General features: G+C 45.0%; 1 protein-coding gene across 15 annotated transcripts in view; it reads left to right on the top strand.

Annotated features, from left to right (window-relative positions):
- MTMR12 (myotubularin related protein 12) overlaps positions 1-22203 on the top strand; it is an 83134-nt gene that overhangs the window by 11265 nt on the left and 49666 nt on the right. The gene's annotated exons all lie outside the window — the stretch shown is intronic.

A 22203-nucleotide genomic window follows, 5' to 3' on the forward strand; every position in this document is an offset into this window, starting at 1 on the left:
AGCCTCCTGAGTAGCTAGGGTTACAGGGGTGTGCCACCATGCCCGGCTAATTTTTGTGTTTTTAGTAGAGACAGGGTTTCGCCATGTTGGCCAGACTGGTCTCAAACTCCTACCCTCAGGTGATCCACCCACCTCGGCCCCCAAAGTGCTGGGATTACAGGCATGAGCCACTGCGCCCAGCCTTTGCTAAGAGTATTGAAGTACTTGAGAATACTTGAAGTGAATGAGTCCTGTTTTTCAAATAAAAAAATCTATGTTCCTCCAAACATAAAATTGAATCCCTTGAGATCAACTTCCCAATGTGTCCCTGTCCTTGGAAGAAGTAATGATTCTCTTTCACTCTTGGTCTCACCGTGAATATTTGCCTCCTGTCTATGCAAACCACTGGGAATAGCACTTTCCCTAGGGGGTCAGTCAGTCTGTGGTATTGGGTATCTTGTTAGTTAAAGAAGGGAATCTGGGGCTCAGATCCCAGGGATGAGTTGTTTGGCATCAGCAAGTACCCCTGTTTTATCTCTGAGGGACTCCTGGGCTGGCCTCAGTGTTTATACTTTGTGCCTTCTCCTTTGATGCCCAAATGTATTCTCTTGGCCCCTCTTTTTTCACTCTTTACCTACCTACGTACCTGTCATCTGTCTGCAGCCCCCAGCCCCACCCCAGCTTGCCTAGTTTAGCTTCAAGTTCACTTGCCCTACAAATCTTTTTCATTCTTTCTTTTTTTTTGAGATGGAGTCTTGCTCTGTTACCCAGCTGCAGTGCAGTGGCAAGATCTCGGCTCACTGCATCCTCCACCTCCCAGGCTCAAGCGATTCTCCTGCCTCAGCCTCCTGAGTAGTTGGGACTACAGGCGCATGCCACCACACCCGGCTAATTTTTGTATTTTTAGTAGAGATGGGGTTTCACCATGTTGGCCAAGCTAATCTTGAACTTCTGACCTCAGGTGATTTACCCGTCTCGGCCTCCCAGAGTGCTGGGATTAGAGGTGTGAGCCACTGTGCCTGGCCCCTACAAATCTCTTTATGCAGCTTTACGTTCTGGAGAAGAGAAGTGGCTGCTTTTTCTCTTTTTGTTTTAATGATCACTTTCTGCTACCTGCTGAATAAAGATGATCTATGCTAAAAGGGTGACAGGAAGAACCTGGTGTACCTATAAGTAGTACCTGAGGAGCGCAGTAAGTATGGAAATGTAATCTGGGTGGCAGACAGAGAGGGGATATGGGAGCTCTGGGGTGCATGAGAGAGGCCCTCAGTGTGGTGAGGGTGTGGCTGTCTCTGTGTCTGGTCCTGTTACAGAGGAGCAACTGAGGAATAAACCAACCACAGTAGGAGTTTGGGGATGGAAACAAGGTGCCATAGCATTGTGGAAGAGACTTTGATTTTGGAAAGTTCTGATCCAGGCTCAGCCACTTGGTGGTGACCTTAGACATGTAACTTCACCTATCCGAGACTTCCTTTTCTTACCTGTAACGTGAATAGGTGTCTTCCCTGCAGGCTGATTTAGAGGATGAGAAGAAATAAACCATATAAACCCAGCTAAGGACTTGACACATGGCAGATACTCAACAACTGCTAGATGCTGTTATTATTAATAACTTGAACTGGAAGATTTGTTATTTAAGCAACATTTTTATGTATCTACCATTTGCTAAGCACTATTAAAATTAGGAATGCAAAGAAACAGTCTGTGCACTCAGGAGCTTCACATTCTCTTGGGGAGATGGCTGGTCACCAGAGTTCTCTGCACAGAGGTCGGAGCTGCCTACTTATGAGGGAGGCATGCCCAAGTGCTCTGGCGGCACAGAGCAAGACCCACTGCAGAACCCAAGGCAGCATCTGGTCTTATGCAAAAGCTGTGTAGGACTTGGAAAGGTTGACATTAAAGCGGGATTTGGTGTGGGGAGGAGGGGGATAATGTAGCAAGCAGGCAAGAGGGGTGTGAAAGGCTCATAGCTGTGTTAGGACTGGGTGACCTCTTTCCCCATCTCTTATGTAAGGTGTGTGCACACGTGTGTGATGGTGAGAGAGAAGTCTTGAGGAATAGAATCCAAGGGTCACTGCTAGGACCTGCAGGAGTATCTCCAAGATTCTATGAGGATTCCTTCTTTCTGTGACATGCTGCTGTACCATAGATCAGTCTGGCCCTTAGTGAGCCTGTGGGCACCTCTCATCTGTCCCTGGTTCCTCTTGCCTTCTTCCTGCTCCAAGCCTTTTAACTTCTCCCAGCTCTTCCCCTAACTTAATGTTTATAGAGCAGTTTTGGAGGCGGTGGTAGAAGGGGAGGCACAGATGGCAATGCCATGTGTCTCTGCAGCTGCTGTCAGTCACATCCGTTAGCTTAAATCATAAAGCAGTGACAGCCCCATAACTGCCACCTGACACCTTTTTTCTGGCACTTGTACATATCCCAGCACAACAATCTTTACTTTCAGTATAATGTGGTAGTTAAGAGCATGGCTTTGGTGTCACACAGGGCTTCCTACTTGCTAATGGTGAATTTGGGCTGGGTGTTTAACTTCTCTGAGCCTCAGCTTTCTGATCTGTGAAATGGGAATAAAATAAAAGTAGCCCGTAAGGTTGCTGTTAGTCTTAAGTGATGCAATCTGTGGAAAGCTGTTTACACAGTACCTAGCATGTAGTGGACATTTATTAAATGTTATTTAGTTGCTATTATTCCTCACCACCCCAGAAGCTGCAGGTATGTGTGTGTGTGTGTGTATGTGTGTGTGTGTGTGTGTGTGTGTGTGCACATTCATGTGTGTGTTCTTTGGGCCACCAGTGCAGGTCCTGATTGTGGCAAGACTTGACCTCATTTCCTTCCAGCATTGTTCTTTTTTTTTTTTTTTTTTTTTTTTTGAGATGGAGTCTCGCTCTGTCGCCTAGGCTGGAGTGCAGTGGCGCGATCTTGGCTCACTGCAAGCTCCACCTGCCGGGTTCATGCCATTCTCCTGCCTCAGCCTCCAGAGTAGCTGGGACTACAGATGCCCGCCACCACGCCCAGCTAATTTTTTTTTGTATTTTTAGTAGAGACGGGGTTTCACTGTGTTAGCCAGGATGATCTTGATCTCCTGACCTCATGATCCGCCCGCCTCTGCCTCCCAAAGTGCTGGGAATACAGGCGTGAGCCACTGCGCCTGGACTCAGCATTGTTCTTCTCTGGCACTCTAAGTGTGTGTCTGGAGCCAGGCATGCTGTCCCTCTTATAGGACTGCCATACCCACCATGGGTACCTTTACAGTCTACCTGGAGGGCCTCCCTTCCTGCACAGTTTTCTTTTTCAGTGAGTCGTTTCATGGATTTCCTTTCTGTCCTGTAACAGTATCTTCATCTGTCTCAAGGGCTTCTAGGAGGACTTGGGGTTTGGGCAGTATGTTAAGTCCAGAGCTTGATACCTGCAATTCAGCTTGGCTTCTCTCTCCTTTCAAGTGAGCCTTCCCAGCTTCTGCCAACAGCACCCTTCTTTCCCTAATCACTCATATGCCCAACCAATCACAGCCCCCACTGTGCCCTTTGTGGGGCCCTCTGTGGTGATCCGTCTGTGTTTCCATGGCCACCTTCTGTCTAGCATCTCCTGGTGCATGCAACCACCTACCACAAGAGCTTGACTGGCCTCTCCACTTCCCACTGCTCCCCGTCTGCACCACCCCCAGATGCCCACACACCACAGCCAGCCTTCTGCTGAACGCGGCCTTCATGTTGTCATCTTCCCATTTAAGAGCCCTCCACGCTTCTTGCCCCTTCCACTGATCCAAATCCTTACTAGCTTTCAAGGCACAGCCAAGATCCTGCCTGCTTCTGGTTCTGTTGAAGGAGCATTAGCTTGGATTTGGGAGGCCTCTGGCTCTAGCCATTTCTTTTCTGTGTGACCTTTTGCTTCCTGAGGCAAGTCCTTATCCCATCAAGCTTGCCAACCGTCTTTGGGTGTGGTTCACCGATAATAAGAGAACCAAGCCAGTTGACTGTTTGGTGAGATCAGGTCTGTGGGATCTGAGGCTTATACTGGTATTTGGGTCCTAACATTTATTTTCTAATGTAAGTTTTATTTATTTCTTTCTTTATTAGGGAGAGTTTAATGAGGTATTGGGATTGTTTAAAGGCCAAGTGAATGCCTGGTGAGAGTGATCCTTGCTAAGAATCATAAATGAGTAATGCTTTCGCTGCACTTCAAGAAATGATGAGCTGTCAAAACAGAGTGAGGAATTTAATTTGCATCTTAATGAGCAGATACTCTCTTCCTTCAAAAAAAAAAAAAACCTGAGGTCAGGAAAAAAGCAGGGTCTAAATGTGAAGAAAAGGATTTAGAATGACCAAGTGAATAAGTATTGCTTAGCTGTTGGGGGTAATGAATTGTCCAAGGTCATTGCCTGTTCCCCTGCCCTGGAGACTTGTTACAACTGAAAGAACATTTGTAGGTATTACTTTGTAATAGGAAAAAAGTTGAAGATTTGTGGTTGCCTAGGGTTAGAGGTACAATGTAAACAGAGGGATTGAGTGGGGAATAACAGGTCAGCTTTGGTATGAGGTGCTTTGCCTTAGAATATTCCTTTTGGGATGATGAAAATGATCTAAAATTGATTGTGGTGATGATTGTACAACTATGAATATACTGAATACCATTTCAACACTTTATATTGTTAAACATTATATTAAATACTTTGGTGAATTACATGGTTGGTAAATTATATCTTTTTTTTTTTTTTTTTAGACGGAGTCTCGCTCTGTCACCCAGGCTGGAGTGCAGTGGTGCGATCTCGGCTCACTGCAAGCTCCGCCTCCCAGGTTCACACCATTCTCCTGCCTCAGCCTCCCAAGTAGCTGGGACTACAGGCGCCCGCCATCACGCCCAGCTAATTTTTTGTATTTTTTAGTAGAGACAGGGTTTCACCATGTTAGCCAGGATGTTTTCGATCTCCTGACCTTGTGGTCTGCCCACCTTGGCCTCCCAATGTGCTGGGATTACAGGCGTGAGCCACCGTGCCCGGCCACTTTTTTTTTTTTTTTTTTTAAAGAGAATGTTTTCCTCTGTTACCCAGGCTGGAGTGCAGTAACGTGATCATAGCTCACTGCAACCTTCAACTCCTGGGCTCAAGGGATCCTCCCACCTCAACCTACTGAGTAGCTGAGACTACAGGCACGTGTTACAGTTCCTAAGTTTTTTTTTGGTAGGGACAGGTTTCACTGTGTTGCCCAGGCTAGTCTCAAACTCCTGGCCTCAAGCAATCCCCACTCCCCCACCACCTCACCCTTCCAAAGTACTGGGATTACAGGCAAAGTGTAAATCGCCATGCCCAGCCAATTACACCTTTTTTTTCGTTTCTTTTTTTGGAGACAAGGTCTTGCTCTGTTGCCCAGACTGGAATGCAGTGGTGTGATCTCAGCTCACTCCAGCCTCAACCTCCTGGGCTGAAGCAATCTTCCTGCCTTAGCCTCCCATGTAGCTGGGACTACAGGTACACACAACATGCCCAGGTAATTTTGTTCATTTTTTGTAAAAACAAGGTCTCGCTATGTTACCCAGGCTGATCTCGAACTCCTGGGCTCAAGAGATCCTCCCACCCTCGGCCTCCCAAAGTGTTGGGATTACAGACGTTAGCCACTGTGTCTGACCTCAATTATATCTTAATAAAGTGTTTTTTGTTTTTTTTTGAGACAGAGTCTTGCCTCATCGTCCAGGCTGGAATGCAATGGCGTGATCTCAGCTAACTGCAATCTCCACCTCCTGGGTTCAAGCAATTCTCCTGCCTCAGCCTCCCTAGTAGCTGGGATTTCAGGCGTGTGCCACCATGCCCGGCTAACTTTTTTTTTGTATTTTTAGTAGAGATGGGGTTTCACCATATTGGCCAGGCCGGTCTCGAACTCCTGACCTCAGGTGATCTGCCCGCCTTGGCCTCCCAAAATGCTGGGATTACAGGAATGAGCCACCATGCCCAGCCTTAATAAAGCTTTTACAAAGACAGAGTTTAAAGTTCAAAAGTATAAGCTTGGTGTCAGAATTGATACTGAGTTCTGGCTTTACCATCTATTTAGTTCTGTGAACCTGGGTTTATTATTTAAACCCTTAGTGCTTCATTGGCCTTATCTGTAAAGTGGGGATGAAAATACCATACAGATTGTTGTCAAGATAAGTGACATAGGACATTGAAAGTGGACATAATAAACTCCTATGACATTTTTATGTGTTTAATTTAGGCATATATCATTGTGGATAATAGATTCGTAGTCTGAAATGCTCTGTTGAGTTTCCAAGTAGCCCTCTGAAATGAATACAGGTTGAGTATTTCTAATCTGAAAATCCAAAATCCCTTGAGTGTCATGTTTGGATTAAGAATACTCAACTTGTCCATTTTAGGGCTGAGAACTGATTTGCATAACACGTAAACAGGAGAATATTGAAAGACCAGGTACCAGGTTGAATTTGTGTATGTGGTTTGTTACCTTGAGACCAGACGTTGTCAGTTAGCCTCTTACTGCATGTCTGCCTCCCTGGCTTCAGATGCTGTTCTCTTGGTTTGTTGTCAGAGTAATTGTTGCTTGTAACTGCAGAAAGTATATAGCTAGTGGAATAGAGCTGTGGTCAACAGCAAAGCTGCCTCCTGTCATGCTTTCAGAAGCGTGGGGAATGAGCCTGCTAGTCAGGCCTGCTCGGAGGTAGCCAAGCCTTCTGGCCAGGAGTGGGGTACCAGCAGCCTTGGGAATCAGCTTCAGGAAACAAATCCTGTTTTGGTTTTTAGCTTCCTACAGCTGGATAGTAGATGGATTCATTCAGTCTTTAGTCTGTATTCTCAGTGAGAAAGCTCCAAATTAAAAGTCTGACCTTGGCTATGCCCCTACTCTATTAGTGAGACCAGAATGTGTTTCTGGAAGCCAGCTAAGGGAAGAATGTGACAATAGTTCGGTGATACTTGGCACTAATACACTTAGGTAGGAATTTTTAATAGAGCAATTTTGTTAATTTCACAAGAGCTATGCATAGGATTGAAGAATATTATCCAGATCAAGAATTATTGTCTCTATGTATGTTTTCATGTGTCCATTCTTTCAGCAGACTTACTGACAATTTACTGTCTTGTCAGGAATTATATGCTAGGAGTTGAGGCTAAAAATCCATAAAGGTACAGCCTCAGCCCTCAGTTTGTATCATTGGTTGGCAAGACAGACAAGGTAAGAGACTCTTGCAGTTCAGCGTGAAAAGTGCTATGCTTGGCCAGGTGCGGTGGCTCACACCTGTAATCCCAGCACTTTGGGAGGCCAAGGTGGGCAGATTACTGGAGGTAAGGAGTTCAAGACCAGCCTAGCCAACGTGGTGAAACCCTGTCTCTACTAAAAAAAAAAATTAACCAGATGTGATGGTGGGCACCAGTAATCCCAGCTACTAAGGAGGCTGAGGAATGAGACTCTTTTGAACCTGGGAGGCAGAAGTTGCAGTGAGCCAAGATCGTGCCACTGAACTCCTGCATGGGGGACAGAGGGAGACTCTGTCTTTAAAAAAAAAAGGAAAAAAGGAAAAGTGCTGTTCTGGAGGCATATATAGAGTGTGGTTTGGGTATCTAGCAAAGGGGCACCTCAGTGTTCTGATGGAGAGAGTTTTGACCACAGAAAGCCTCACAGGACCTGAACTGTGTGGACAGTGGATTTGACAGTGAGTTGGATGGACAGGAGTGGAGACAGTGGGTTGGGTGGTCCCAGAGGATGCAGTAGGGGCCAGTTGGAGGCAGTGCGACTGGCAGTCGGGAGCATGCGAGCTAGGAAATGATGGTGGCCCAAAGTCAGAGCGACAACAGGAATGGATAGACGTGGGCAATATGGAGCAGAGCACAGGGTGTGAGAGGCAGGGAGTAGGTAAGAGTGACTCTCAGGTTTCTGGTGTGGCCAGCTGGATGGCTGGTCCTGAACCAGAGCTCAGAGCAGCAGATTTGGCAAGGGGTGGTGATGAGCTGATTTTGAAATGTCAATTTGAAGGATATGAGGGACATTCTGGTGCAGGTGGCCAGGAGGCTGTTGAGGTGTCCAGGCCTGGAGCTCTGAAGGCAGATCTGGAGTGAAGTACCACTTGGGGATCATCAGCCTATACTGTTGAAACACCTTTGAGTGAGAGAGCTCATCCAGGGAACACAGGGTTTGTGAGGAAGTAAGAGGACCCTGCCCAGAAAGGAGACTTGACCAAGAAGAGCCCGAGAAGGTGAGTGTTAGCCTGCATTAGGATTCCCTAGAGGGATAGAACTAATAGGATATATATCTCCTATATATATCTGGAGTTTATTAAGTATTAACTTACATGATCACAAGGTCCCACAACAGGCTGTCTGCAAGTCTGAGGAGCAAGGAGAGCCAGTCAGAGTCTCAAAACTGAAGAACTTGGCGTCTGATGTTTCAGGGCACGAAGCATCCAGCATGGGAGAAAGATGTAGGCTGGGAGGATAGGCCAGTCTCGCCTTTTCACCTTTTTTTTGCCTGCTTTATATTCACTGGTAGCTGATTAGACTGTGCCCACCAGATTAAGAATGGGTCTGCCTTTCCCAGCCCACTGACTCAAATGTTAATTTCCTTTGGCAACACCCTTACAACCACACCCAGGATCAATATTTTGTATCCTTCAATTCAATCAAGTTGACACTCAGTATTAACCATCACAAGTCCACCCCTTGTCAACTTGAACCCATACACATCTCCTGAGATCACACATAATCTTCAAATAAAGACAATAGTAAGGTCATAATTACACCTAACATAATACAACTATCCTTCATACAACTGGAAACTCACCAATCCCCAACCCAAATACCATTACATAAAGTTAACAATACTTAAATGCTGATATGAAGTCAATAAATCTTATATGATAAAGGAAAAGGAAATAAAACATGTATATATGCACAAACATGTTTTTAACAAAAGAAGGAGGAAATACTCATGACAATTACAGTTCTCATTTCTGCAGCTGGTCACGTGGTCGTAGCTGGTATTGATGACTGCCTTCTTCTACTACTTATTCTGTGTTCCCTTTGCCTTCAGCAAACACCTCAGCAGATCGTGGTTTTTTCCCTAGTGGAGTGACCCAAACCTTTATTCCTGAGGGGTCTGGACCATTTGTAGTCCTGCCTGGACTGGGCTGTTGTCGTTTCCCATTGACCTTAATCACAGGGCATGGTAATACTAAGAGACGCCCTAATGGATCTCCTGTATTCCATGCATATTCTTCCTTACCTCCATTATGGAGAGTAGACTGTTTTCATTTTGATAGTCCGGGTCAGTCACCCCGGCCAACACTGTAACTCCCTTCTTAGCCTATTGACTTTAAAGGTAGGAGGGGCCCAAAGTGTCCGGGTAGCAATCTTAACTTCCAGTTTAATGGAATTGTTGTGTCTCCTGGTGGCAGCGTTCCTCCCTCTGGAACTAAGACCTCTAGACCAGCAGAAGATAATGTTGCAGGAACAGGAAGCAAAAATTTTGCTGGTGGATCACTAGGGGTGATGGTGAGTGGTACCACTTCCACTTCCACCCTTTAATTCCTGGACCCGTGAATCCTGGCTATGGGAGAAACAGTACCATGTATTGAATGCTGATTCAGAGCATACATGGCCTTCTAGAGAACTTTGCCCCAGCCCTGCAAATTATTGTCACCTAGCTGGCATTGTAATTGTGACTTCAAAAGGCTATTACACCATTCTGTCAATCCTGCTGCTTCGGGATGATAGGGAACATGGTAAGACCAGTGAATTCCATGAGTACGAACCCACTGCCGCACTTCTTTAGCCGCAAAGAGAGTGCCTTGGTCAGAGGCAATGCTGTGTGGAATACCATGATGGTGGATAAGGCATTCCGTGAGTCCATGGATGGTAGTCTTGGCAGAAGCATTGTGTGCAGGATAGGCAAACCCATATCCAGAGTGTGTATTGCAGTGAAGACAAACCTCTGCCCTTTCAATGATAGAAGAGGTCCAATATAATCAACCAGCCACCAGGTAGCTGGCTGATCGCCCTGAGGAATGGTGCCATATCGAGGGCTCAGTGTTGGTCACTGCTGCTGGCAAACTGGGCACTCAACAGTGGCCGTAGCCAGGTCAGCCTTGGTGAGTGGAAGTCCATGTTGCTGAGCTGATGCATAACCTCCATCCCTGCCACCATGGCCATTTTGTTTATGGGCCCATTGTGTGATGACAGAGGTGGCTGGGGGAAGAGTCTGAGTGGTGTCCACAGAATGGGTCACCCTATCTACTTGATTATTAAAATGCTCCTCTGCTGAGGTCACCCATTGCTGAGCACTCACATGAAGATGCAAATATCTTCACAGTTTTTGACCACTCAGAGAGGACCATCCATATAACTCTTCCCCAAATTTCTTTGTCACCAATTTTCCAATCATGCTTCTTCCAAGTCCCCGAACATCCAGCCAAACCATTGGCTACAGCCTATGAATCAGTATATAATTGGACATCTGGCCATTTCACTTTCCATGCAAAATGCACAACCAGGTGCACTGCTCAAAGATCTGCCCACTGGGAAGGTTTCCCTTCACTGCTGTCCTTCAGAGATGTCCTAGAAAGGATCTGTAGTGCTACAGCTGTCCACTTTCGGTGGTGCCTGCATGTCTTGCAGAACCATCTGTGAACCAGGCCCTAGTTTTCTCTTCCTGTCATCTGATCATAGGGAACTCCCCATGAGGTCATTGGTGCAGGCTGGGGAACAGAAGGTACGGTGGCAGGTGTGGAGACCATGGGCATTTGAGCCACTTCCTCATGTAACTTGTGCCTTCAAGACCTGCTCGAGCCCAATCATGTGTATACCACTTCCATTTGATGATGGAATGCTGCTGTGCACGACCCACTTTATGGCTAGATGGTCAGAAAGTGCCCAATTCATGATGGGCAGTTCAGGTCGCATGGTGACTTGACCCATAGTCAAACATTCAGTTTCTACCAAAGCCCAGTAACGGGCCAAGAGCTGTCTTTCAAAAGGAGAGTCGTTATCTGCAGAAGATGGCAGGGCCTTGCTCCAAAATCCTGGAGGCCTCCACTGTGATTCACCTATGGGGGCCTGCCAAAGGCTCCAAACGGCATCCCTATCTGCCACTGACACCTCAAGCACGATTGGATCAGCTGGGTTTTGTGGCCCAAGTGGCAGAGCAGCTTGCAAAGCAGCCTGGACTTGTTACAGAACCATCTCCTTTACTGGACCCCACTCAATAAATGGGTCACTCAATAAATGGGCTGGAGTAACACACTCAAATGAAGAATATGTTGCCTCCAAAATCCAAATAGGCCCACTAGGCATTGTGCCTCTTTCTTGGTTGTAGGAGGGGCCAAATGTAGCAACTTATCCTTCATCTTAGAAGGAGTATCTCAACAGGCTGCACACCACTGAACCCCTAAAAATTTTACTGAGGTAGAAGTTCCCTAAATTTTAGTTGGATTTAGTTCCCATCCTCTGGCATGAAAATGTCTCACCAGTAAGTCCATTGTGTTTGTTACTTCTTGGATAATGTCATCAGTGTAATGGACCAGTGTGATACCTTGTGGAAGCAAAAAGCGATCAAGGTCTCTTCGAATAAGATTATGACACAAAGCCAGAGAGTTGATATGTCCCTGAGGTAGGACAGTGAAGGTATATTGTTGGTCTTGCCGGCTGAAGGCAAATTGCTTCTGGTGGGCCTTATGGACAGGAATGGAGAAAAAGGCATTTGCCAAGGCAATGGCTGTATACCAGGTACCAGGAGATGTGTTAATTTGCTAAAGCAATGAAACCACATTTGGTACAGCAGCTGCAACTGGAGTCACCTCTTGGTTAGGCTTATGAGAATCCACTGTCATTCTGCAAGATCCATCTTCTGCACAGGCCAAATAGGAGAGTTGAACAGGGATGTGGGAATCACCACCCCTGCGTCTTTCAAGTCCTTGATGGTGGCATTAATCTCTGCAGTCCCTCCAGGGATGTGATATTGTTTTCGATTTACTATTTTTCTAGGTAGAGGCAGCTCTAACAGCTTCTGTTTAGCCTTTTCCACCATAATAGCCCTCACCCTACCAGTTAGGGAACCAATGTGGGGGTTCTGCCAGTTGCTAAGTATGTCTATGCCAATTATGCATTCTGCCACTGGGGAAATAACAGGATGAGTCTGGGGGCCCACTGGACCCACTGTAAGTCAGACCTGAGCTAAAACTGCATTAATTACCTGACCTCCATAAGCCCCTACTTTAACTGGAGGACCACAGTGACACTTTGGGTACCCCAGAATCATCGTCAGCTCAGAACCAGTGTCCATTAGTCCAAATGTCTGATCATTTCCCTTTCCCCAGTGCACACTTACCCTGGTAGAATGTCAGAGGTCTCCTTGGGGAAGGATGAGAGAAAGATCCACTGCGTAAATTGTTGGTAATGTGGTGGGGTCCTTCCTCAAGGGGACCCGGCCTCCCCTTCCTTCAAGGGGTTCTGGGTCTGTAAACTGGCTCAAGTCTGGAAATTGATCGAGGGGCCGTGATTCTCTGTTTTTATAATTCAAACTAGTCTTTTGTGCATTCGACCTGGAAGTTTTCTGTTTATATAAATTAAGTAGGAATGCAGTAGGCTTCCTATCAGTTTCACTTCTAGGAACAGCATGATTAATTAGCCAATGCCAGAGCTCTACGTGAGTCAGACTATTCTGATTGCTGCTTTGTCTCTACCATCCATTACAGTAGCTACGAACACCTTGTCTTTGACAGTTGAGTGCCGCCACTTGGCCCCTGCCACCTAGGGATCCAGTTATTCCCATTGTATTTAAATTTTGTAGTTGAGTGATTGCAGTTCCCACTGTTAGATTTGACATACAGAGATGAGCAATTACAGGGCTCTTCAAAGATGCAGATGCTGCCCTCACAAATCTGTTTTGCAAAGCATTGGTCAAGGATATATCTTCTGGACCCTCCCAGCTGGGATGAGTAGGTCTAAAGTGACTAATCCACTCCACCATCCCAATCTCCCTAAGCCTTTGGATCCCTTACTCTACATTAAACCAAGGGAGATCAGGCATTTCCAGCTCACTCATAGTGGGCCATCTTTTAATCCATATTTCAGCTAACCAAGCACATAAACTATTAGAACCTTTTTTAACTCCCCAAGCTGCAACATTAAAAGCAGAGCCCCTACTTAGTGGGCTCAAATCAATAAATTTAGCCTGATCCAACTCTATGTTCCGTCTACCATTATCCTATACCCTTAATATCCATTCCCATGCCTATTCTCCAGATTTCTGTTTATATAAATTAGAGAACTCAAGCAGTTCTTTTCAAGTGTAGCGCACCTCATCACGTGTCACAGTCTCAACCTCACCTCACCTGGTGGGACTTTAGTCCAGTTATAGGTCTAGAAGCAAACAGGGGTGTTGGGGGTGACTCCTGAGGAGAATCAACATTATCTTGCCTGGCAGCTGCCTCAGGGGAGGCCATCAATGTTGCCTCAGGCAGTGCAGAGTTTATCTCAGACAAAGGTGGAAAGGCTGATGGCAGTATGGGTTAGGGAGGGGATGTTGCCACTACTGGGGATGGGGAAGCTGTTCCTTCTGGCAAAAAAAGTTCATCAGAGTTTACAAGCTCAGTGTCCCCAGCTTCATCAGGGTCCTCCCACACGTTCCCATTCCAAGTTGCAGGGTCCCATTCTTTTCCCATGAATGCCTTCACTTTAACAAAAGACACCTGGCGAGGCTGTGCATGCACCTTTTGTTGCAGGTCAGCCACTCACATGATAAGAGCTTGTATCTGTTTTTCCACAATTTCAGCTCTTTCTCTGCCAGAGATAAGACTCTCACTCAGGACAGTCTTAGCAGATTTGAGGCTGGGTGTCTGCTTCTGAAGGGAGATTCTACCCAGGAGGTAGAATCCCTGAGTTCATCATTTTCATTCATCACTTTGTCCACTGAACTTAGGAGCAACCAACCAGCTTCATTATGTTCCTTGGTTCTCCACATATGGTCAAAGGTATTATGTATAGAGTCACTAAACTCCTTGCCTCTCATGAGCGATGAATCAGGAGTGTCAAATGTGTTTGTTTTGCATAACTTTCTGAACAGTTCATGCCAAGGACTATCAGTGTTCTCTACTTCCATTATCAGTGGAGGCCTTAGCATTTTTGGGTCTAATCATATTAAGCAGCCAACTCCAGAAACCCCACGACAAATGAAAGAATGCCATCCTTACTATTCTGTTCCTCTAGAACCACTCCTGGTACCAAAATCCGTATTAGGGTTCCTAGATGGGCAGAACTAACAGGATATATGTATGTATGTGTATATATATAAAGGGGAGTTTATTAAATATTAAATTACATGATCACAAGTTCCCACAATAGGCTGTCTGCAAGCTTGAGGAGCAAGGAGAGCCTGTCAAAGTCTCAAAACTGAAGAACTTGGAGTCTGATGTTTGAGGCCAGGAAACATCCAGCACAGGAGAAAGATGTAGGCTGCGAGGCTAGGCCAGTCTTACCTTTTCATGTTTTTCTGCCTGCCTTATATTCACTGGTAGCTGATTAGATTGGTCCACCAGATTAAGGCTGGGTCTGCCTTTCCTAGCCCACTGACTCAAATGTTAATCTCCTTTGGCAACACTCACAGCCACACCCAAGATCAATATTTTGCATCCTTTAATCAAGTTGACACAGTATTAACCATCACGTGGCCATTCTGCCTGGAACTAATTTCTGCTCATTTTCAGGTCTCAGTATAAATAACACTTGCTGAGTGCAGCAGTCTTCTTTGACCCTTTCTGAATGTAGTTCAGTGTTTCTAAGTGTTCCCATTGTACCCTGTATTTCCTCTAACATATAGCACATTTCTACCAAGGCTGTCAGACTCCTGTGTTCTCTGAGGACTTAGGTGCTGTGTGTTGTGTTCATTCCTGTGTTTGCTGTGCGTGGAAGAGAGCAGGTGCATAAGAGATGATCATTCAGTGAATAAAAGAGCATGTGAACTCAAGGAGAGGAGCAGTGCCCAGGAGGAGGAGGCATGGTCGGCCAGGGGAGGCAGGTTGGATTGTGGTTGAGAGTACAACCCTCGTCAGATAAACCTTTGTCAGGTAAAGCCTTTCAGGTAAAGGCTTGAGACCCATTTCTTTTAACCTGGCTTACTCTCATTTTCCTCATCTCTAAAATGAAACAATAATAGTAGTTAACTAAGCTCTGAATAATAAATGAGATGATGTGTAGAGACAGAATCTTTTGTAGCCTTCTGGTACTTACAGCACTCATTACTTAGTATTCTAGTTATTTTTTGTCATCTGAATTTCGTGAGGGCAAAAGTCAATCCTTTTTTTTTTTTGAGATAGGGTCTCACTTTGTCGCCCAGGCTGGAGTACAGTGGCACAGTCATGGCTCCCTGCAGCCTCAACTTTCAACCAATCCTCCCATGTCAGCCTCCTGAGTAGCTGGCATAAGTGCATGCCACCACGCCTGGCTAATAAAAGTCAATTCTTATTCATCATTTTATTATTTATTTTTTGGAGACAGAATCTTACTGTCACCCACACTGGAGTGCAGTGGCATAATCACAGCTCACTGCAGCCTCCACCTCCTGAGGTTCAAGGTGATCCACCTACCTCAGCCTCCTGAGTAGCTGGGACTACAGGTACATGCCACCATGCCCTGCTAATTTTTATATTTTTTATAGAAACAGGGCTTCGTCATGTTGCCCAAGCTGGTCTCGAACTTGGGCTCAAGTGAACCACTTGCCTTGGGCCTCCCAGAGTGCTGGGATTATAGACATGAGCCACTGTGTCTGGCCTTATTCATCATTTTATCCTTAGCGTTTGGTACTTAACATGTTCAGGAGCTATTTGTTGAAATGAATTGGTATATATTAGAGATGGGTCATTTTGCAACTCTGAGTAACCAGATACACAACTTAAATATTGACTCAGGCCCATTGGAGACCTGTGATTTTGGGCCACTCCTCAGAAACATAGTTCTGAGAAGCGATTAGGTTGGCAACTTTTTTGATGCTAGACCAGCTGTGTGATATGGGTTCCAGCAGGTGTGTCTCCTTTGGGCCATAAGCTTGCTAAAGAATGGGTGGCAGTTCTCAAATTCTCATCTCTTGTCTGGCCTAGACATTGCCAGGATGGGAGTGCTTCTGGCTCAGCATGGGTGAGGTTCTTAGATAATGTGGGGGTAGTCACAGCTGTGGGTTCTGGGAATTGCTGATACTCGCAGTGGGATCCAGAACAGATGTAGCCAGTTTCTTTTGATCTGTAGGGGAAAACTTGCGGAAACTGGAAGACTTATTTTTCATGTCTTCATCTTTTTTTAAAAAATAAAATAAATAAAAAGTAGCCATAACATTGGAGTAAATGTTGAAGTAAGGAATTAACAGTGGCGGGGCAGGGGGCTCACACCTATAATCCCAGCACTTTGGGAGGCCAAGGCAGAAGGATCACTTGAGGCTGTCATGCTTCTGTTCCCTCTTTTTTTTTTTTTTTTTGAAATGGAATCTCGCTCTGTCACCCAGGCTGAAGTGCAGTGGCACATTCTTGGCTCACTGCAACCTCCGTCTCCCAGGTTCAAGCAATTCTCCTGCCTCAGCCTCCCAGGTAGCTGGGATTACTGGCGTGTGCCACCACACCCGGCTAATTTTTGTATTTTTAGTAGAGATGGGGTTTCACCATGTTGGCCAGGCTGGTCTCAAACTCCTGACCTCAAGTGATCCACCTACCTCGGCCTCCCAAAGTGCTGGGATTACAGGCGTGAGCCACTGTGCCTGGCCCATGCTTCTGTTCTAATTGAATTTAAGCCCCACTGAGATATTCTAGTTTAGAAAACCTGGACATGCTGTGATCCTGGTGCCAGCAGTTTTTGCCTTTCCTTTGTGCCATAATGGCAAGCTTTGTTCAAATTCAAATGGAGCAGCAAGAGGTGGTATACAAAGCACAAAGACCATTTTTAACTGATGCATTTGTTGAAAATTTCCATAATTTTCAGAGTTAGTTTTTTAAGAAAAGTCTGTCAGCCTAACCAGTAGAACCAGTTCTGCTTGAGTATTAAAGAACTATACCTTTTCTACCTTTTTGCTGCACATTGAACATGATGGTTAGTGGAATAAGTGAGGAATGTTACCTCATGTTTCACAGCTGCAGAAGTAAGGTTGTCAACATCTACTAACTAGGTAGTTGGTAGGGAGTGTCAGAGTTAAAGGCGCAGAGGCTTAAGGGCAACTCTAGACCCTTCTGTAAAACTAGTTTATGGTTTAAGAAGCTCCCACCACCCCAAAGAATAGGGATAGTACACAGGCAGCTCTCACTGGATGCTGATTGAATTGGCTGTTAGATCCTGGGATGTGCTGGGCCTATCTACTGCTCTCTCTGAAAAGGCTTCACAAGTAATAGTCTTTCCATTAAGCTTTAGAGGAATCCTCTGTTTTCCAGTATATTGCAATATGAGTAGAGCATTTGGTGATGCCATCCATATTAGTGGCTAAGCCTAGCTATTGTTTCTTTTCTATTCTTTTTTTTTTTTTTTTTTTTTTGAGACAGGGTCTTGTTCTGTCACCCAGGCTGGAGTACAGTGGTGCAATCATAGCTCACTGCAGCCTTGACCTCCCAGGCTGAGGTGATTCTCCCGCCCCAGCCTTCTGAGTAGCTGGGACTACAGGCACATGCCACCATGCCTGGCTAATTTAAAAAAAAAAAAAATTTTTTTTGTGGAAATGGGGTTTGGCCATGTTGCCCAGGCTAGTCTCGAATTCTTAAGCTCAAGTGATCCGGTCCATCCACCTTGGCCTCCAACAGTGCTGTGATTACAGGCATAAGCCACCACGCCTGGCCAAGATTATATACTCTTGAAAGGAAGCAAGAATTGCTCACGCATACATACCAGTGTTATTCATGGTTAGAGCCTTTCCTGGAGTCCCATTGAACTCTCGAGTCAGTTGGCTTGAAAATTAGAGACTCATGCCTCAGAGGACCCAGTGGAGTGAGTCATAAGAGGTAACACTTTCAGTAGGTGTTGAGGAGCCTCCAGGTTCTTCTCCATGCAGCTGGCCAGTGTCACTTAGGTTGGGTGTAGGTGTCTTTTGTTGTTGTTTTCCCTTTAGCTTCCTTTGGCCTCTCTATAACTCTCATTCGAGGCTTTCCCTGGTCACTTTGTGTTGCTCGCTTTTACCTGGTTTCAGGTGGATCTAGCAGGTACTTCACTGATCATTCTGCCTTGTTTTTCCTTTTTCCTTTCATTCCTTCTTTCCACATGACAGTGTGGCATTGAATAAGAATGCAGACTAGGCCAGGAACGCAGACTGCGCACAGGGTTTGACTTTTCACCTGTGCCACATACTAGCAGGGTGTCTTCATCTGTAAAATGGAGACAATCATGGGTATAATAACTCTATTGCAAAGGTTTGCTGTGAGGATTAAATGAGTTAATAAATAAATACAAAGCTTTTTAGACAGTAGCTGGCACTTAGAGCCCAAGAAATGTTTGTTATTATTCACTTCTCAACCTCAGTAAGGGCTGGCCCTGTACCCACTTTGGAAAAAGGAACAGTAGACTTTGGTGTTCACAGATTGGACATCTGTGATGTCTACAGTCCACAAGTGACTCTTGGTCACAGTGTAGTAATTTGTAATGCCACTAAGAAAGAGATTATATTTACTCATTCAATTGTAAAGGTTGGACAGCCTTTAATCACTCACCCAACAAATTTGCCAATGAAAACAACAGCTTATACACATTCAGAATACAGCATGGTTAGGAGTAGGATGCACATAGGGGAATTTCAGGGGAACCCACTCCAAGATCCACATGTAGGACTCAGCACATCCAGATACGGGTGCTCTCGTACCTTGTTGGTATCCACCTCTGCTCTCCTTCATTCAGCTATGTTCATTCTCCTGTGATCAACCAGCAAAGAATGGTAAATCCGTTTTCTCTTAAGAATATTGAAATATATTAGCTCCATATTTGTCAGTTCTTTCTTTGTTTTTCTTGTGGAGTTCAAAAAGCGATTGTGAAATATAGGGATGAAGAGACTACAGACATTGCCAGTGAATACTCCCCGTTCCGTCCTTCCTACCCACCCAAACAGGTAACTTGTGAAAATCAAATTCAAAGAAAAACTCCAATTAAACTTATTTTTGAGGCAAGGATTTCTTTATGATTCTTATTTGTATACCCTGATTTTTTGGAGTCCTCTAGGTTATTTCTCTTCTTGGGACTGGTTTGGATTTTTGTTTGTAGGGGGAAGCAGTTGATAGTGGTGATGATGGTTGTTTTTTACCTGAGTTAATTATCTGTAAGACTTGCATAGTGTATATTTATAATTTTTTTGAAGTGTTAACCAGAAAGGATTAGATACTCATGATGATTTTTATTTTTTATTTTATTTATTTATTTATTTATTTATTTATTTATTTATTTATTTTAGATGGAGTCTTGCTCTGTCGCCCAGGCTGGAGTGCAGTGGCACAATCTCGGCTCACTGTAAGCCCCGCCTCCCGGGCTCACGCCACTCTCCTGCCTCAGCCTCCAGAGTAGCTGGACTACAGGCACCCGCCACCACACCTGGCTAATTTTTTGTATTGTTAGTAGAGATGGGGTTTCACCAGCTAATTTTTTGTATTTTTAGTAGAGACGGGGTTTCACCGTGTTAGCCAGGATGGTCTCGATCTCCTGACCTTGTGATCCGTCCGCCTCGCCCTCCCAAAGTGCCGGGATTACAGGCATGAGCCACCGCACCCAGCCTGATGCTCATGATGATTGAGTACAGTGTGGCACCTTAAATTCCAGTGCTCCAGTGGTTATATAGGTTTCTATTCTCAATTTGTTACCACCTTTTAGCAACTTGATCTACTGTCAACAAAATTAGTAGCTGAGAAAGCTTTTTTGTGTGTGCATGCCCAAGCAGGTCCTTCCTCTCGGATGTGGTCTCTTTTTTTTTTTTGAGACGGAGTCTCGCACTGTCTCCCAGGCTGGAGTGCAATGGTATGATCTCAGCTCACTGCAGCCTCCACCTCCCAGGTTCAAGTGACTCTCCTACCTCAGCCTTCTGAGTAGCTGGGATTATAGGCATGCATCACCATGCCTGGCTACTTTTTATATTTTCAGTAGAGACGGGGTTTCAGCATGTTGGTCAGGCTGGTCTCGAACTCCTGACTTTGTGATCCGCCCGCCCCAGCCTCCCAGAGTGCTGGGATTACAGGCATGAGCCACTGCGCCCGGCCCAGATGTGGTTTCTTAAGAAAGCCATTGGTCTACTTTTTTGGTCTTGCAGAGGGTTCAAAGTGCTTTCTATTGCAAAAGATAAGATGCATAATGACCAGACATAAATCATGGTGTGCTGCTAGAAGATAAATCCTATTAATAGAAAAATGCTATTTCCTTTACCCTGGCTTCAGATATTCCTAATGTAGTTAAAGTCTTACAGATTTAGGGCCAACTTCAGTGTTGCTAATTTCAGGAATTCCTGATCCACAGAAAAAAGAATTGTGAGCCTGAGTAGAGTCAATTTAGTTTAATATGGGAAACAAGATTGGGAGAAAAGTAGAAGTTACTAGTCTTATGTAACAGATTTTTTTTTTTTTTTTTTAATGATAGAGTCTCCTTCTGTTGCCCAGGCTGGAGTGCAGTGGCACGATCTCAGCTCACTGCAACCTCCACCTCCCGGGTTCAAGCTATTTTCGTGCCTCAGCCTCCCGAGTAGCTGGGATTACAGGCACATGCTGCCGCATCCTGCCAATTTTTGTATTTTCAGTAGAGACGTGGTTTTACCATGTTGGCCAGGCTGTTCTCAAACTCCTGGCCTCAAGTGATCCACCCACCTCAGCCTCCCAAAGTGCTGTGATTACTGGCGTAAGCCACCACACCCTGCCGAGAGATTCTTGAATAATTCCCCTGCTCTTTGTTTACTCATGAAAGGAAATCAAGCAGAAGCACAGATCCTGCTACCCCCAACAGCTATAACAAATTACATGACCAAGTACCTGTGTCACTGAAGTTATGTATGTATCTCTTAAAGCTCTCATACTAGGTAGTATTGTTTCCATTTTAGTATATCGGAGGAAACTGAAACTGACAGTCAGTTTAAATGACATGACCAAAGTCACGTCTGTGGATGCCAGAGCCATATTTGGACTGTGGCCCCAGGTCGGTATTCTTTCTGTTTTTAGTACATGCACAGAGAAAATATTGGAGAAACATAGAGAAAGACAAAAACTTAAATTATTAGTACTATGCTGTATAAAAAATACAACTTTCTACTTAAAAAAATTTTGTTTTAAGATATACATGGATACCTACCTAATATGTAGATGCAAATTCATTTTTCTCCCTCAGATTTTCTACTTAGCTGGAAAAAAATGAGTATTAAGTGTTCATTCTAGAAAAGTAGGGCAGCTTTTAGGAAATGAAATGTCTGTATTATGTCCTTTTAGCACTGTGTCAAATGCAATGGAAAGAAATTGTTTTGGAACCTTTAGAGATGTTGCTTCTTAGAGTTTGTCCCTCTGGCTGGATAAAATTAATCTGAGAACAACAATTTCAGTTTTTGATTTAAAGCTGATAGGAGCATTTATAAGCATTTTGACCTATGAGAGCTTCATTGTACCCCCACACACCACACCCCAGTTCTTTTCAAGATCTTTCTGGCAGGGCCCTACCCTTTTTCTACCTCTCCTAAGGTGCCCCAGGATCATCACACATTTGAGATGATGTGCACTCTGAATGTGAACTTGGTAAGAGTCCAAAGAATTGACTTTTCAAGAACCAGTGAAGTAAATACCACCAGGCTGCCTCTCAGCAAGTCCTCAAGAGTGGTAGTTGACTTTAACATCCATGTGCTTTTGTCCTGTATGTCCCCAATCCCTAGACTGCGGACTGGTACTAGTCTGTGCCAGCACTGCAGGAGTTGAATGTAGGAGTAGGGGGCAGCAAGGATTACCTCCTGAGTTCCGCCTCCTGTGAGATCAGTGGCAGCATTAGATTCTTATAGGAGCATGAACCCTATTGTGAACTGCACATGCAAGAGATCCAGGTTGCACGCTCCCTATGAGAATCTAAGTAATGTCTAATGACCTGAGGTAGAACAGTTTCATCCCAAAATCATCCCCTGCCCCCCTGCCAGGTCCGTGGAAAAATTGTCTTCCGCGAAACCAACACCTAGCTCCAAAAGGTTGGGGAATGCTGCTGTGTGTGGCAGATCCTTGAATGTGAAGTAGTTCTCCTAATGGAATTTTTCTTATTTGTTCTGATCAGTTTTGTAG

The sequence above is a fragment of the Pan troglodytes genome, chromosome 4 (genome assembly GCF_028858775.2).
Source record: "Pan troglodytes isolate AG18354 chromosome 4, NHGRI_mPanTro3-v2.0_pri, whole genome shotgun sequence".
Lineage (NCBI taxonomy): Eukaryota > Metazoa > Chordata > Mammalia > Primates > Hominidae > Pan > Pan troglodytes.